A 16257-nucleotide genomic window follows, 5' to 3' on the forward strand; every position below is an offset into this window, starting at 1 on the left:
TTCTTTTGTCTTAGGATGAAATGCCAACCCACCATGGCATGGTCTGCTTCCTTTTGCAGCCTCTTGGTATGTTGTTCCCTCCAGGGCTGGACCTTCAAACACTCACTTCAGTGCCAAGTGTCCCTGCTCAGGGGCACCTGCTTCCCCAACCCCCACCAAGTCCTATCCATTATTCCTTCCAGAAGTGGGGGGAGGCTTTTCTAAGCTCCTTCCCAAACACACAGTACACCCATGTCCCCCAAATGTAAAATATCTCCTAACACTGCCCTCATATCCAATGTAGAATAAGTTAACAAGAAAAATGAGGAAAATATTAACATTGGTGATGGATCTACTCGTCTAATTTTAAAAATGAGATGAGAGCTCTTTGAAGAAGAGGCTATATCTGTGTTGCTTCTTGCTGTACCCCCAGGCACATACTCCCTGCCTAATTAAAAATGAGGTTATGTGAATGACAGTATGCCTGTTTGGGATTCTGCCCAGGAGCTGGTTTTCCAAATTTTTGGAGCAGAGAGTAAAAGGGACGTGTGATTTAGGCATAAAAGGAAATTGTATGTTTTAGTGATGCCTCTCACAGACCTGAATACATGTTGTCGGTTTTCAAACACGTGTAACTTGTTCTGAGCTTAAAACGACTCAAACAAAACTTTCCTTTGTCTCCTATGGTTTTTCCCTCTCTTTCAGGCTCTCAACAGCCAGGGCCTGTCAACCTTTGGGTTTTTCCCAGTCACTTTTCCTCCAGTTCCTTTTCTGGGGTCGTTATCACTTTCTGATTTGTCATTTTATATGACTATTTTGGTTCTTCTGTTCCTAAGGACAAAAAGTGTTATTGAATATAGTCAGCCCTCCATGTTGACCAACTGCAGATCAAAAATATTCAAAAAGGAACATTTCCTGAAAGTTCCAGAAAACAAAACTTGAGTTTTCTGCGTGCCAGCAGCTATGTACATAGCATTTATGTTGTATTAGGTATTAAAAGTAATCTAGAGCTGATTTAAAATGTATATGGGAAGATGTACGTAGATTATATGCAAATACTGCATCATTTAATATACAAGACTTGAGCATCCATGGATTTTGGTATCCAAGAAGTGGTGGTGGTCCTGGAACCAATTTCCTGTAGATATCAAGGGACCACTATACCAGATTACTACATAAACTGCTTACCGAATCCTCCACCTTCCCTTCCCCACTTAGCAGCTATCTGCTCCCTGAGGAATATTGCTAAGGTCCTATTTGGTGACGTCTGTTCATAATCTCAAAGCATAAGAACCCATACCCTGACTCTTCCTTTGGGAGGTGGGATCTTGGTTATTTTAGAATTTGCACACTCACTCGCCCATTATACTCCAGTTTAGGGAAAGATCCCCATGTTGGAGCTTGTTCATATTGAGTCCCAGAGTTGCTGTTGTTAACTGTTCATTCTACTGACTTTCACTTTTTCCTATTAAGTATTATTTATGCAGCCTGACTACTTGTATTCCCTTTAGATGAAGAGGGAGATCCTCCACTGAAAAGGAAGCTTTTAGATTTTGCTTTATTTGTGGCATTCAGGAGAGTGCCACAGATGTGTTCTGCTGTAGCATCTTCTGCATGTCTAATTTGCTGTCACATGGGGGCCCACTGCCCAAGAGATATTACATAAGATGTTTTGTTAGAGCTTGGAGGGAACCTGGGCAGTTCTCCAGGCAGTTACCTCAGTTTACTCCAGTGTCCTGTCTTATCCCTTCTGGCCTCCTCCTCTTATCCCCCTTTGTTACCCCTACCTCGGCCGTGAAATCATCTCAGTGCATAGTGGAACGGTGGCAGCTGGTGGGGCCTTCTTGCATGCTTTGCTTTTTTTTTTTTCCTATTAGCAGCCTGAATTTGTTATGCAGGTTGGATCTCAGCAGGCTGGGTGCTAAAAGAACAGCCGCTGCCAGCTCAGTCACCAAGTTCTGTGGCCTCTTCCTTCACCACTCTTGTCGGCCCCCGTGTCTCTGTCCCTCTCCGTCTCCCCTGCTCCGTCAGCCCTGGCTGCGGTGGTCATCAGAGCCCCTTGGCCATCCCTCCGGTGGCCTCTTACATCCCTCCTGCCTAAGGACCACTTAGGGTCACCTCCTCCTCTGGGGCCAGTTTGGAGGCCCTCATTCCTTCTTTTCTAAAATTGTTGATGTTTATTTATTTATTTATTTGACTGTGCCAGGTCTCAGGTGCAGCACGAAGGATATTTAGCTGGCATGTGAACTCTTAGTTGCAGCACGTGGGATCTAGTTCCCTGACCAGGGATTGACCCTGGGCCTCCTGCATTGGGAGCACAGAGTCTTAGCCCCTGGACCACCATGGAAGTCTAATGATTCCTTCTTTGCTACATCTTCTCCCACTTTCCCCCAGATCCCCTGTGACCTGGCTGGAGCAGCCATCCCTGGGCATCTTGGCATGCCCGTCCTCCCATCCGGAATACCTGCTGTCTCTCTCCTTTGTGTCTCTGAGGTCCAGTCTATCCTTAAAGGACCCATTTACACTTTGTCTCCTCAAGGAGGCTTCCCTGATTTCATCTAATGTCACTAGTGTTCTGTTGCCTGGGACACCCCAGGCAGTGACATTTCATCTAATGTCACTGCCACGCCTCTGCTTTTTGGCATTTTGAATATTTAGGTATTTTTGTTTTCCCTGGCTGGATTTTTCGTTTCAAGAGAAAGGCTATGTCTTAGTTTTCTTTATATTCCCAGTGCCTGATATATGCTTATTACATGTCTGTTTTAAAGATCATTAGGTGAACAAAGCAAATTATACAACAGTACAGACCAGCCCTCCTCAGCTGGGGCTCTACAAGAGGATTAAGCCCGAATGCTCTAAGGCCACCATGATATTGGGTTGACCAAAAAGTTCAATTGGGATTTCCAATTATATCTTACAGAAAAGCCCAAACAAACTTTTTGGCCAACCCCAATATATTATGAATTAACTTCTCTCCCATGCTTCTGGAGTGATTTGAATTATAGACCATCCTTGAGAAAATTAAAATAGACACTCAATCCTATTGTATAGCATGGAGAACTCTGCTCAATGTTGTGTGGCAGCTGAATGGGAGAGGAGTTTAAGGGAAAATGAATACATGTGTATGTGTGACTGAGGCCCTTTGCTGTTCACCTGAAACTATCGAAACATTGTTAATTGGCTATACTCCAATATAAAATTAAAATTTTTTTAAAAAGGAAAATAGACACATAAATCCTTTTCTGTAGGGCTTAATCTCTAGTGGAACCCAGCCTGAAGATGTCTAGTATAAGTAATATGATCCCAATCCTGATAAAATAGACATATGCCAAGAGGAAAGGCAGATGCAATATAGAGCATAGTGTTAGAGGTGGACATCACTGTGTTGTAGTGTAACAACCAGTGTGTGATTTCAATATGTTCTTTCTGAAGTGTTTAACTTTACGGTAACAGAGTTTAAAAAAGGTTTTTGAATAAGCCAAATTGGAGGTCCTAAACCTGGCTGTGCCTTACTATAAGGCAATGGAGAGTTCAGTTCAGTCGCTCAGTTATGCCCCACTCTTTTGGACCCCATGGGCTGTAGCACACCAGGCTTCCCTGTCTATCACCAACTCCTGGAGCTTACTCAAACTCATGTCCATTGAGTCGGTGGTGCCATCCAACCATCTCATCCTCTGTTGTCCCCTTCTCCTGCCTTTAGTCTTTCCCAGCATCTATTCCAATGAGTCAGTTCTTCGCATCAGGTGGTCAAAGTATTAGAGCTTCAGCTTAATGGAGAGTTAGGGCTTTGTTTTTAAATATAGGTCTACCATGGGAACTACATTTAAAAACAAAATCCCGAGTTTGCCTTGCCTTGTAGTAAGGCACGGCCAGGTTTAGGAGCTCCAGTTTGGCTTATTCACAGTCCATTCCAGTATTCTTGCCTGGAGAATCCCCATGGACAGAGGAGCCTGGTGGACTACAGTCCATAGCGTTGCACAGAGTCAGACACAACTGAAGCGACTTAGCACACACGCACCAGTAGTGAACCAATCCACCAATAGTGGATCCCTGAACTGACCCTTTAGCCATGTCCCTGGAGAGCCAGGCCTCTGAGTGAGGGTGACTAGCTGTCAGACCTCTGAACTTGGGTGTTGCCACTATGCACTTTGTAAATGAAGGGCCGTGTCAAGCAGGCATGATTCGCCGTAAGAGAAACTAGCATAGTAATGGGTACTTATAGAATACTTTCAAAAGCAAATCTAGAGCTAATTTTTCTTAACAGCTAAGAGTGAACATTAGTTGCTGTTCAGTCACTAAATTGTGTCTGACTCTTCATGACCTCATGGACTATAGCACCCCAGGCTCTTCTGTCCTTCAGTACTTTCCGAAATTTGTTCAGATTCATGTCCATTGAGTTGGTGATGCTATCTAACCATCTTATCCTTTACCACCCCTTTCTCCTTTTGCCTTCAGTCTTTCCCATCATCAGGGTCTTTTTCGATGACTCGATGAGTCATCTCTTCAAATCAGATGGCCAAAGTATTGGAGCTTCAGCTTCAGTCCTTCCAGTGAATATTCAGGATTGATTTCCTTTAGGACTGAACATACCCTGGCGTTATTCAAATTAAGTCTGAGACAAGAGTCTCAATGCTTGTTCTGGCTCATCAGCTGTTGCTTCAACCAGCTCTGTTTTGTTTTTTTTTTTTTTTCTCTCTCTGAAGTTTGACCTTACTTGACCTCACACAGAATTTTATCCATATGCTGGGTGCTGAAATCAGTAGATGGGATGAGGAACAGGGTAATTAATTAGTCTCTAAGTATCTCCCATCAAGTTACTTATTAACTACAAAGGGAAAATAGTAACTTGATAGTGGATAAACTTGCCTTACACAACTTTGACCAACTGATTTAACATCAGTGGTATTGGGACAAAGCAATGTCAGGGGTCTCCTGAGGAAACACACCTGGACGGACCAGCACCACTTCTGGGAAATTCCTGCCTGAAATGTGTACCTTGAATCTAATCATGAAGAAATGGACAGATCTCCACTGAGGGACATTCTTCAAAACAACAAGGCTGTACTTTTCAAAAAATGCCAAGGTCACGAAAGATAAAGGAACTGTTTCTGATTAAAGGAGGCTAAAAAGATATGACAGCTGAATGTCACATGCGGTTCTGGACGTGTGTTCCTGTTTTTGCTCTGAAGCCATTATTGGGACTGCTAGAGATTTGGCTGACGTCTTCAGAGTAGAGAATAGTATTAAAACAATAATAATTTCCTGATTTTTATCATCATACTTCGGTGTGTCTGGGAGTGTCCTTTTTAGGAAATACTAAAATATTTAGGGGTGCATGTCACTGTGTCCTCAGCTTACTTTCAAGTGGTTAAAAAATGTAGTATGGATATCATAAAATAGAATCACCAAACCAATGTGGTAGAATGGTAACAAGCAGGTTGTCTGAGCGAGGCAAATTCTTTGTACTCTTTTTGCAGTCTGTTTGTGTGTTTGAGGTTATGTCAAAAAATAAAGTTTAAAAGCTTGAAAACCTCCGGGTCGTGGTGTTGCAGCCACTGTAGCATCAGAGGCCAGGGCTCTTGGTGGCTGTCCTTTCCAGGGTCACTGCTGAAACCATTTCCAGCAACACTGAGCTCTCTTCAGAACTGGTTTTGTAGAAGATGGGTTGGAGACCACTCAGTGTGGCTTCACCTGACAGGAAGTTCTTTCCCTCACTTCCTGTTGCTGTCATCACCACTGCTGTCCCAGAAGGCATCATGCCTGCTGTTCTCCCCTGCGTATCTGGTCAGCCAGCTCCAATCCACACATTTGCCTGGTTGAGACTAGACCTACAGCTGTTCCTGCCAAGGAGACTTCCTAGGCAGAGTGTAACTTCACTTTATCACCCAACCTGCTTTGAACATACTAGCAAACATCTTCAGAAAGGTGACTTGGCCACCATGTAACAGGCAACAGCCAAACAGTTAGGTATTTTCTCTCTTTTTTCTTGAAAAACAGAACCAGTTGCTTTTTTTTTTTTTTTTAAGTTGTTTTTCCCCCTCAGCTTTATTGGGATAGAATTGACATGTAACATGTATAAATCGAAGGTGTACATATTGACTTGATACAGTTATTTGCTGCAAAATAATTACCACCATAGCCTTAGCTTAAACCTCCATTACATCACATAATTATCATCTTTTGTGTGTGTGGGGGGGGCGGGGGTTAAAACACTTAAAATTTATTCTCTTAGCAACTTTCAAGTGTGCAATACACTGTTATTAACTATAACTATCATGCTGTGCAATAGATCCCCAGAACTTACAACTGGGGACTGACACCTCCACATTGCTGCCACTCCCCAGCCCCGGTAACATCCGCTCTACTCTCTGTTTCTGTGAATCCTGCTTTTTTAGAGTTCACCTGTATGTGGGATTCCAGTTGCTCTTTTATTTCCGTGTTGGTGGGTGGGACAGTCATTGGGTTATGTGTATCCCTCTTCCTCACCATACACACACAGAGATTCTTGATGGAAAAAGAATTCCCATCAGTGTTCTCCATGTGCTCTGGACACTGCACAGCCAACCTCATGGAAGAATCTGATCTTCATGTCTGCCTCTTGTTAGGATCTTGCTGAGTTTGGGTTAGTTTTTCTGTGTAGATCTGGCTGCAGGCCGCTGATCAGCACATTCAGGTATTCAGTGGCTCATTGGTTCAACAAATATTTAAGGGCCTTTTACATGCTAGGTACTGTTTCAGGATTTGAGGTGACTGCAGTGAACAACATTGACAGTCCCTTGGAATTTTGTGCTTCAGTGGGGAAAGCAGAAAGTAGGCGAACACGGATGAATCCTGATAAGTGTATGAAGTATTCATCAATTCAGTGAGTAAGTGCCTTTTACATGCTGCTGCTAAGTCATTTCAGTCATGTCTGACTCTGTGCGACCCCATAGACAGCAACCTACCAGGCTCCCCCATCCCTGGGATTCTCCAGGCAAGAACACTGGAGTGGGTTGCCATTTCCTTCTCCAATGCATGAAAGTGAAAAGTGATGCTAGGCACTGTTTTAGAATCTGAGGTTACAGCAATGAACAACATTGACAGTCCCTTCTCTAGGAATCTTATGTTTTAGTGGGGAAAGCAGAAAGTAGGCAAATATGGATGAGTTGTGATGAGTTTATGAAGCAGAAAAGTGAATCAATGGGCTTAGGATGGGAATGCAATGCTACAGAGGGTGATCAAGGAGGCAACTTTTGAATAAAAACCAGGATAAAGATGGTGCAGGAGGGCCATGGATTTGTCCCTGCAAGAGTTGCTGTCTTCTTAACATCTTTGTCACTTCAGTGAAACCTTGAAGGAACAACATCTGAAGTTTCCAGGCATGTTCTCATTTTGGAAAATGTTTATGTAGTCCAAGGGCTCAGACTTAACTTCCTTTAATGCTTTTAAACCTATAGAAAGCAGGCAATTAAATGATAGTCGTCATGTATTCTCATCATTGAAGTATACCAGTTAATTAGAAGTAGATTACAAAGCATACCTCAATCGTCTTGCGAGTGTTTACATCTTGGTAGGTGGTCAAAATTAGAGTGTATAGACTACATATTCGGGCTTCCCAGGTGGCGCTAGTGATAAAGAACCCACCTGCCAATGCAGCAGACATAAGAGACTCAGGTTTGATCTTTGGGTCTGGAAGATCCCCTGGAGGATGGCATGGCAACCCACTCCAGTATTCTTGCCCGGAGAATCCTGTGGATTGCAAAGAGTTGCAAAGAGTTGGACATGACTGAAGCGAATGAGCACACACGCATGCAGACTACTTATTCACAGAGCAACACTTTTATTTTCTATTTAGAAGACAGGTCCTCATAATTTTTACACAGTTTGCAGGCAGATTGGAAATTCTTTAGGCTAAACTCTATTGTTATTCACAGCTGTGCAGACTTGCTGGTGAGCAGTTTCCCAAACAGCCGCACCCATCCTCATACCCTGGAGGGATCTTGCTTAAAAAGCACATTTGGTATTCTCACCTGGTCCTGCCAGGCAGGAAGGTCTGGGGATGAGGTCTGGGAATCTGTGTGTGTTATAGCAGTGAGTGGTTCTCCTGCACTGGTCGGTTGGAGGATCACAGGCTGAGATGGGTGGAGGCACTGAACATTTAAATTGAACGAAGACTAGAAGATATGGGATGATGATTGAGCATGATTGCAGCATCCATGCTCTCACCAGCAGGTTTGTTGTGGTTTTGACCTCATGAGTTAAGTTTCACATTCCTAAAATAGAACTGAGCCACTGCCTACCCAACAGAAATAGGAAAGTCCCATAAAACAGAGGTTTCCCATTCCCACCTTTGCTGGTGGGAGTGCAGTGAGATGATTAAGTTGCATGGATCCAGGAGTGAAAGCAGTCCTTCTCCCCACCAACCCACGCACACCTGTGAACCCCACTTCTGCAGGCTGGTATCTGAATACAGGCCTGTCTGTGCCTGCCAGTTGGTTCCTGTCCCATGAAACAGCTGAGAACAGCACCCCATACCTTGATGAGTTAAGATTTCTTGAGATTATGCAACCCAAACCAAATCTAGAAAATGATTAGATACTGATCTTCAGATTTTGCATTGCTTCATTACCTGAAATACTTCAAAAATACAGCAGTTTTGGGACTTCCCTGGTGGCACAGTGGATAGGAATCTGCCTGCCAGTGCAGGGGACACGGTTTCAATCCCTGGTCCAGGAAGATCCCACATGCATGTGGAGCATCTAAGCCCATGCTCCACAACTACTGGGCCCATGCTCTAGAGTCTGCGGGCTGCAACTTCTGAGTCCTCATGTTGAAACTACTGGAGCCCATGTGCCTAGAGCCTGTGCTCCACAACGAGAGAAGCCACCGCAATGAAAAGCTCGAGCAGGGCAATGGAGAGTAGCCCCCACTCAACACAACTAGCTAAAGCCTGAGTGCAGCACTGAAGACCCAGAGCAGCCGAAAAACAAATAAGTACAAACAACAACAATAACAAATACAGCAGTGTTGAGGTTTTAATATATAGAGAGACTTTATCCCAATGGGTAGTCAGCAGACAATGGAAACACTTTTGATTGTCACAGCTGGGAGAGAGGGGAGGACCAGAGATGCTAGCAGCTTCTAGTGGGTAGAGGCCAGGGATGCTATGAAACAGCCCACAGTGCACAAGACAACCTCCTGCCACCTAAAGCAAGAATTGGTGGTTTAGTTGTTAAGTCGTGTCCGATTCTTTCGACCCCATGCACTGTCCCACCAGGCTTCTCTGTCCTCTGTCCATAATTTCCCAGGCAAGAATACTGGAGTGGGTTACCATTTCCTTTTCCAGGGGATCTTCCCAATCCAAGGATCAAATCCGTGTCTCCTACATTGCCGGCAGATTCTTTACTGACTGAGCCACCAGGGAAGCCGACAGCAAAGAATTACCCGGCCTCAAGTGTCAGCAGTGCTGAGCCAGAGAAACTCTGCAAAAGATCAACTCAGTGTCTTATCTGTGTTATATGTTAGGGTTCAAAATGAGCATTCCTGTTTAAAAAAAAAAAAAAAATTCCACAGCTGAAACTTGTTTGGAATTAGCCTCCTAGCTTGTATGAAGATGGCATTCTGCTTGGTTGGACAAGGGGCACAAGTCACCAAGACTCCATGAGCCCCAGCGAAGACACTGGCTGGTGTGCTCTTGAGCTTTTCCAACTTAACCTACCCCTCCTCCCACAGCTTCCCCTCCCAGTCGGGTCAGGATAGAAGGAAGTTTAGTTTAGAGCTTCATTCTCACCTACTGCTTCTCAGCTTCTGGATCCCAGCCCCGTGGCTTTTGTGACAGTGCCCGTGGGTGGGCTTGGGTAAGACCACACCATGTCTGTGTCTGTGCTGTGTGTCAGGCACCACACCTCTCAACAGCCTCCTTCCCACTACTTTCCCCACACCATTTAGTCACATTCTTGTCATTTCCCTGGACCTTGGGTTTCTGCAAAGTGGGGTCTCAATCCTTCATTTCTCTCTCATTTTTTTTTTTTTTGGCAAAACTGCACAGAATATGGGATCTTAGTTCTCAGGTTAGAGATGGAGGCTGTGCACCCTGCAGTGGAAAGCAGAGTCTTAACCACCGGACCACCAGGGAAGTCCCTCAATCCTTCATTTCATCTCAGTCTCCCCCCAGAGCACATTGGAGGCATTGATGAAATTAGAAGTCATCCTTTTTGTGTGTACAGTGGTGGTTGTCATTGTTCAGTCACTCAGTCACATCCGACTCTTTGTGACCCCATGGACTGCAGCACGCCAGGCTTCCTTTGTCCTTCACCATCTCCCAGAGCTTACTCAAACTCATATCCATTGAGTTGGTGATGCCATCCAACTGTCTCATCCTCTATCAGCCCCTTCTCCTGCCTTCAATGTTTCTCAGCATCGTGATATTTTCCAATGAGTCGACTCTTCACATCAGGTGCCAAAGTATTGGAGCTTCAACTTCAGCAGCAGTCCTTACAATGAATATTCAGGGTTGATTTCCTTTTAAGATTGACTGGTTTGATCTCCTTGCTATCCAAGGGACTCTCCAGAGTCTTCTCCAACACTACAGTTCGAAAGCATCAATTCTTCAGCACTCAGCCTTCTTTATGGTCCAGCTCTCACATCCATACATGACTACTGGAAAAACTATAGGTTTGACTATATGGAACTTTGACAGCAAAGCAATGTCCCTGCTTTTAAATATGCTGTCTAGATTTGTCATAACTTTTCTTCTATGGAGCAAGGGTCTTTTAATTTCATGGCTGCAGTCACCATCTGAAATGATTTTGGAGCCCAAGAAAATAAAGTCTGTCACTGTTTCCATTTTTTCCCCATCTATTTGCGATGAAGTGATGGGACTGGATGCCATGATGTTCGTTTTTTGAATGTTGAGTTTTAAGTCAGCTTAGTGGGGACACTTGTATTACTTTTTTAGGTTGCTGCTACTGCTGCTAAGTCGCTTCAGTCATGTTCGACTCTGTGCAACCCCATAGATGGCAGCCCACCAGGCTCCACAGTCCCTGGGATTCTCCAGGCAAGAACACTGGAGTGGGTTGCCATTTCCTTCTCCAATGCATGAAAATGAAAAGTGAAAGAGAAGTCACTCAGTCGTGTCCGACTCTTAGCAACCCCATGGACTGCAGCCTACCAAGCTCCTCCGGCAGGGTTAAAGCAATTCAAAATGCATTTTGTTTAGGAACTGTTGTACTCCTTTCTTAAATGGTTGACTTTCTGGAGTGTTATGGACTTGAAATTGTCATACAGAGTCACAGATTTTACTGAAGGTGTCCTTATCTGATTTCCAGCAGCATTTTCCTCTTCTCTCCAATCCCTGGAAGGCTCTGCCCTTTGTTCTTCCTCTTGGGGATCTAATCTCTTTAGAGCAGCCTTAATTGTCCCTTTATCCAAACAGTTCCGTGCCCTTATCAAGGCATCGATGGCCCTACTGCTGACTCGGAAATATTCCTTGTCTCCACCCTCCTCACGGGCAGGATTCTCATTCCATGCAGGAAGCAGCCTGAGCAGCATGTGAAACCTTCCTGGCAGCTGGGGGTGGTCACATGAGGCAGTTCTGGCTAAAGGGACAGAACTGGCAGCCTGTCAGGGATTTCCAGGGAAGTTTTTCCTCCCCTGATGGAGGTGCCTTCCCTTCCTCTCTGGTTCATCCCTCATCTCCCTCCAGCCTGGAGTTTGGAGCAGATACTGGTGGGAGCCAGGAACACCAACGGCTTTGAGAGGCCATGCTCCAGCCCCGCTCTGTTTGGGAAGCCCCTGGACTTCCCATTCTGTGAGAAGAAGACACCCCCGGGGACTTCCCTGGGGGTTCAGTGGTTAGGGTTGTGGGCTTCCACTGCAGGGGCACAGGTTCGATCCCTAGTCAGGGAACTAAGATCCCATACGCCTCAAGGTGCAACTAAAAAACAAAAGAAAAAAGATATACTCTTTTAGCTGAAAGCCTTGGCTGAAACTCCAGCTCAGATCCCTCCCCAGGGCTCCAAGCATGGAGTCCATCAGCCTGATGGCCCACAGGCCCTGGGGACTCACATGTCCTTCTTGTGATGTCCCTGACACTCGAGTTCTCTTCCATCCTGCCTGCTCACCGCATCTGACCTACCTCAAGCCCATCTCTTCTGCAGCTGGAAGCCCTTCCTGACCATCTGGCCACCAGCATGGCGGCCAGGGCACAAGGTCTGCTGCTGAGGCCAGCCCTGCCTCAGGCTCGCCACCTCCATCACATCCCTGCTGCCTCCCCAGTGATGCTCGTGCACATATCATGACCCCCTACCACCACACCCGAATAAAATCTTCAAGGTTTCTTCTCGTGATCATCCATGACCATCTGCCATCATCCATACATTGACCCTGCAGACATAATGGCCTATCTTAGGTCAGGTTCTCTAGAAAGTGAAACTGTTAGTTGCTCAGTCGTGTCTGACTCTGCAACCTCATGGACTGTATAGCCCTCCAGGCTTCTCTGTACATGGGGATTCTCCAGGCAGGAATACTGGAGTGGGTTGCCATGTCTTCCTCCAAGGGGATCTTCACCCAGGGATCAAACCCTGGTATCCTGTGCTGCAGGCAGATTCTTTACTGTATGAGTCATGGTTCCCTAGAAACAGAGCCTGAAATAGGAATCATGGTCTCTGCTGTCCCCCCAAGGAGCTTGAATTGCTTGCTCAGAGTGATCCCAGGCCTTTTGTACTCCGTTAGTCATTGCCTGGGGACAGAGCGCACATCCGTGGAGAAGCCGGTGGTTGTGCTCTGTGTCAATACTTGCAGCTGAGATGTGGCGCCAGCCCTGGGATGTCCAGCAAACCCACAGTATTGCCCTTAACTCCTGCCTGTGCCCGTACCCAGGCCATACTTTCTCAGCTGCACCTAGCTTACTTGCTCCCCAAGCTCCCCAGACTTCTGCTTTGCTCTTTCTGCCCACAGGGTGGGTCTCCCCTCCTCAGCCAGCTGCCCCTGCTCCTGCTATAGCTGGGTTTGTTGTCCTTGGCACCAGGGGATGTTTAATCTCTTCACACTTCAGAGCAGCCGTGTCCTCCTGGGGCAGGCTTTGTATCTTGCCTCCTGTCCTCTTTTATCAAGTATCTAAAACACAAACCCCAAGCACAATTCAAGTAATTATCTTCTCTGCTTTCCTGTGGATGGGGGTGACTTGTACCAGTTGAGGTTCACAGGAAAGACGTGAATTGACTTCATCTTGTTGATGAAGTGGCTCAGGGTGTCACTCTCAGACCTGCTGAGAAAGGCTGGCTGGAAGGGTGGGTATTCTGTGGAGCCTGGGGGCACCGGGCGGGGCGGGGTGTGTGGGCATTTCCAGCTGCCTCTGGGATGTCTTGCTCTAGTTATTTATCATCTCAAGTTCCTCATATCATCATGAGTTCAGTTCAGTTCAGTCGCTCGGTTGTGTCCGACTCTTTGCAATCCCATGGACTGCAGCACGCCAGGCCTCCCTGTCCATCAAAAACTCCAGGAGTTCACTCAAACTCATGACCATTGAGTCAGTGATGCTATCCAACCGTCTTATCCTCTGTTGTCTCTTCTTCCCACCTTCAATCTTTCCCAGCATCAGCGTCTTTTGAAATGAGTCAGTTCTTCAAATCAGGTGGCCAAAGTATTGGAGTTTCAGCTTCAGCATCCGTCCTTCCAATGAATATTCAGGACTGATTTCCTTTAGAATGGACTGGTTGGATCTCCTTGCAGTCCAAGGGACTCTCAAGAGTCTTCTTTAACACCACAGTTCAAAAACATCAATTCTATGGCACTCAGCTTTCTTTATAGTCTAACTCTCACATCCATGCATGACTACTGGAAAAGCCATAGCTTTAACTAGACGGACCTTTTTAGCAAAGTAATGTCTCTGCTTTTTATATGCTGTCTAGGTTGGTCATAACTTTTCTTCCAAGGAGCAAGTGTTTTTTAATTTCATGGCTGCAGTCACCATCTGTAGTGATTTTGGAGCCCCCCAAAATAAAATCTGTCACTGTTTCCACTGTTTCCCCATCTATTTGCCATGAAGTGATGGGACCAGATGCCGTGATCTTAGTTTTCTGAATGTTGAGTTTTAAGCCAACTTTTTCACTCTCGTCTTTCACTTTCATCAAGAGGCTCTTTAGTTGTTCTTTGCTTTCTGCCATAAGGGTGGTGTCATCTGCATATCTGAGGTTATTGATATTTCTCCTGGAAATCTTGATTCCAGCTTGTGCTTCATCCAGTCCAGCGTTTCTCATGATGTATTCTGGATATAAGTTAAATAAGCAGGCTGACAGTATACAGCCTTGACATAGTCCTTTCCCGATTTGGAACCAGTCTGTTGTTGTATGTCTAGTTCTAATTGTTGCTTCCTGACCTGCATACCGATTTCTCAGGAGTCAGGTCAGGTGGTCTGGTATTCCCATCTCTTTAAGAATTTTCCACAGTTTATTGTGATCCACACATTCAAAGGCTTTGACATAGTCAATAAAGCAGAAACAGATGTTTTTCTGGAACTCTCTTGCTTTATCAGTGATCCAAAGGATGTTGGCAATTTGATCTCTGGTTCCTCTGCCTTTTCTAAATCCAGCTTGAACATCTGAAAGTTCACGGTTCACGTACTGTTGAAGCCTGGCTTGAAGAAGTTTGAGCATTACTTTACTAGCGTGTGAGATGAGTGCACTTGTGCAATAGTTTGAGTATTCTTTGGCATTGACTTTCTTTGGGATTGAAATGAAAACTGACCTTTTCCAGTCCTGTGGCCATCATCACTAAACTACTAAAGTTGACTTCCATTCCTGTTTCTTTCCGTAACTGGGACCCAAATTGGTCTTGGCCTGCGTCTTTTCGGTGCGGGTCTTCGTGATTTCTTGATCCATGTCTGTCTTCGTCCTGTCTTCTTTCTCACCCGGATGTGCCTCAGGCTACCTTTCCCCTCAAGCACCCAGCATCCTGCCCTGCTGTCCACCGGCAGCCTGGTGAGGCTTCCTTCTGTCCTGCTGTACAGTCCTTCTCAGACACCTCCCACCTAGAAGGGCATGCTCTTTTGGCTGCCATGTTAATATCTAAGCTGTACCTGCTCATCTTCCCAGACCAACCGTGTCCTTTTTATTTACTGCTTCGAGTTTTTGTTTTTAATAATCTTGCTTGTGTGTGCGTGGTCAGTCGCTCCAGTCATGTCCTACCCCTTGCGACCCCATGGGCTATAGCTTGCCAGGCTCCTCTGTTCAAGGGATTCTCCAGGCCAGAATACTGGAGTGGGTTGCCATGCCCTTCTCCAGGAGATCTTCCCAACCCATGGGTCAAACTGGTGTCTTCTGGATGTCCTACTTGCAGGCAGATTCTTTACCACTGAGCCACCCAGAAAGCCTGCCTTTATTGTTAAAAAATAAACAAAAACCCAAAAAACCCTTCACATACAGGTCTACCCACCTATTCCGATACCTCCCCTCCCTAAGCAACCCCCACGTGGAAGGGCATGGATAAAGACGGTTGGAATTCTCAGCCCCCTACTTCTCCATGTGTGACTTTCAGCAGATTAAATTTATCAGGTTAAATGCAGATAGCAGTTCAATGAAGTAGGTGTTTTAGTGATTTAGGATTTAGTGATATCTTGTGTAGGATTATTCCCCCCAATAAAATTAGTGCCCTATTCTTTTAGGGCACTAAATTGCCCTATACAGCAATTGCCTGTATAGTTTATCAACAATTTTTCACATACTGCTTTGCAGCATATGTTGTACTCTTATCTTTTGGTTGGTTAATTCTTAATTTGAAACCGTTAGTGCCAGATCTACAAGTGGACTGAAAGCCTGGACCTTGCCCTAATGTTTCTTCATTGGGGCCTTAATAAGAGTGATTTGCTCATCAAATATATAAACATTTGAGAAGCAGCTATTATATTTTTATATGTGACTGGAAATATGTAATTTTGAAAGCCAGGTCTTTTCTGCATAGAAGGGATTAGTGGAGGCTCTTACCCTGGCAGTCTGAATGAAAGAAGGGAGATATTCATCAGTCCTGGGGTCTTAGCACTTGGAAGGAGTGGGAGAAGCTGCCCGTGAAGGAGATGGACAAGTTGGGAACCAGGAAAGTGCCACAGGGCAGATGGTGGTGGCCTGCCAACCTACGTCCTTGGAGGAATGCCTAAACCTACCATCACCTCTGAAACCTCGTAAGAAATGGAATATTTATTCAGTAAATAGGTATTAGTTGCCTATTATGTGCCTCTTACCATCCTAGGCACTGTGAACTCAGTGGTGAGCAAAGACACACACTTTCTTGGAGTCTGTATTCTAG

At 45.3% G+C, this 16257-nt stretch overlaps 1 protein-coding gene across 4 annotated transcripts in view; it reads left to right on the plus strand.

Annotated features, from left to right (window-relative positions):
• The window catches only part of ST3GAL5 (ST3 beta-galactoside alpha-2,3-sialyltransferase 5), a 57833-nt gene that overhangs the window by 8674 nt on the left and 32902 nt on the right, over positions 1 to 16257 (plus strand). The gene's annotated exons all lie outside the window — the stretch shown is intronic.

Source organism: Bos indicus, chromosome 11, assembly GCF_029378745.1.
Source record: "Bos indicus isolate NIAB-ARS_2022 breed Sahiwal x Tharparkar chromosome 11, NIAB-ARS_B.indTharparkar_mat_pri_1.0, whole genome shotgun sequence".
NCBI classification, from domain to species: Eukaryota; Metazoa; Chordata; class Mammalia; order Artiodactyla; family Bovidae; genus Bos; species Bos indicus.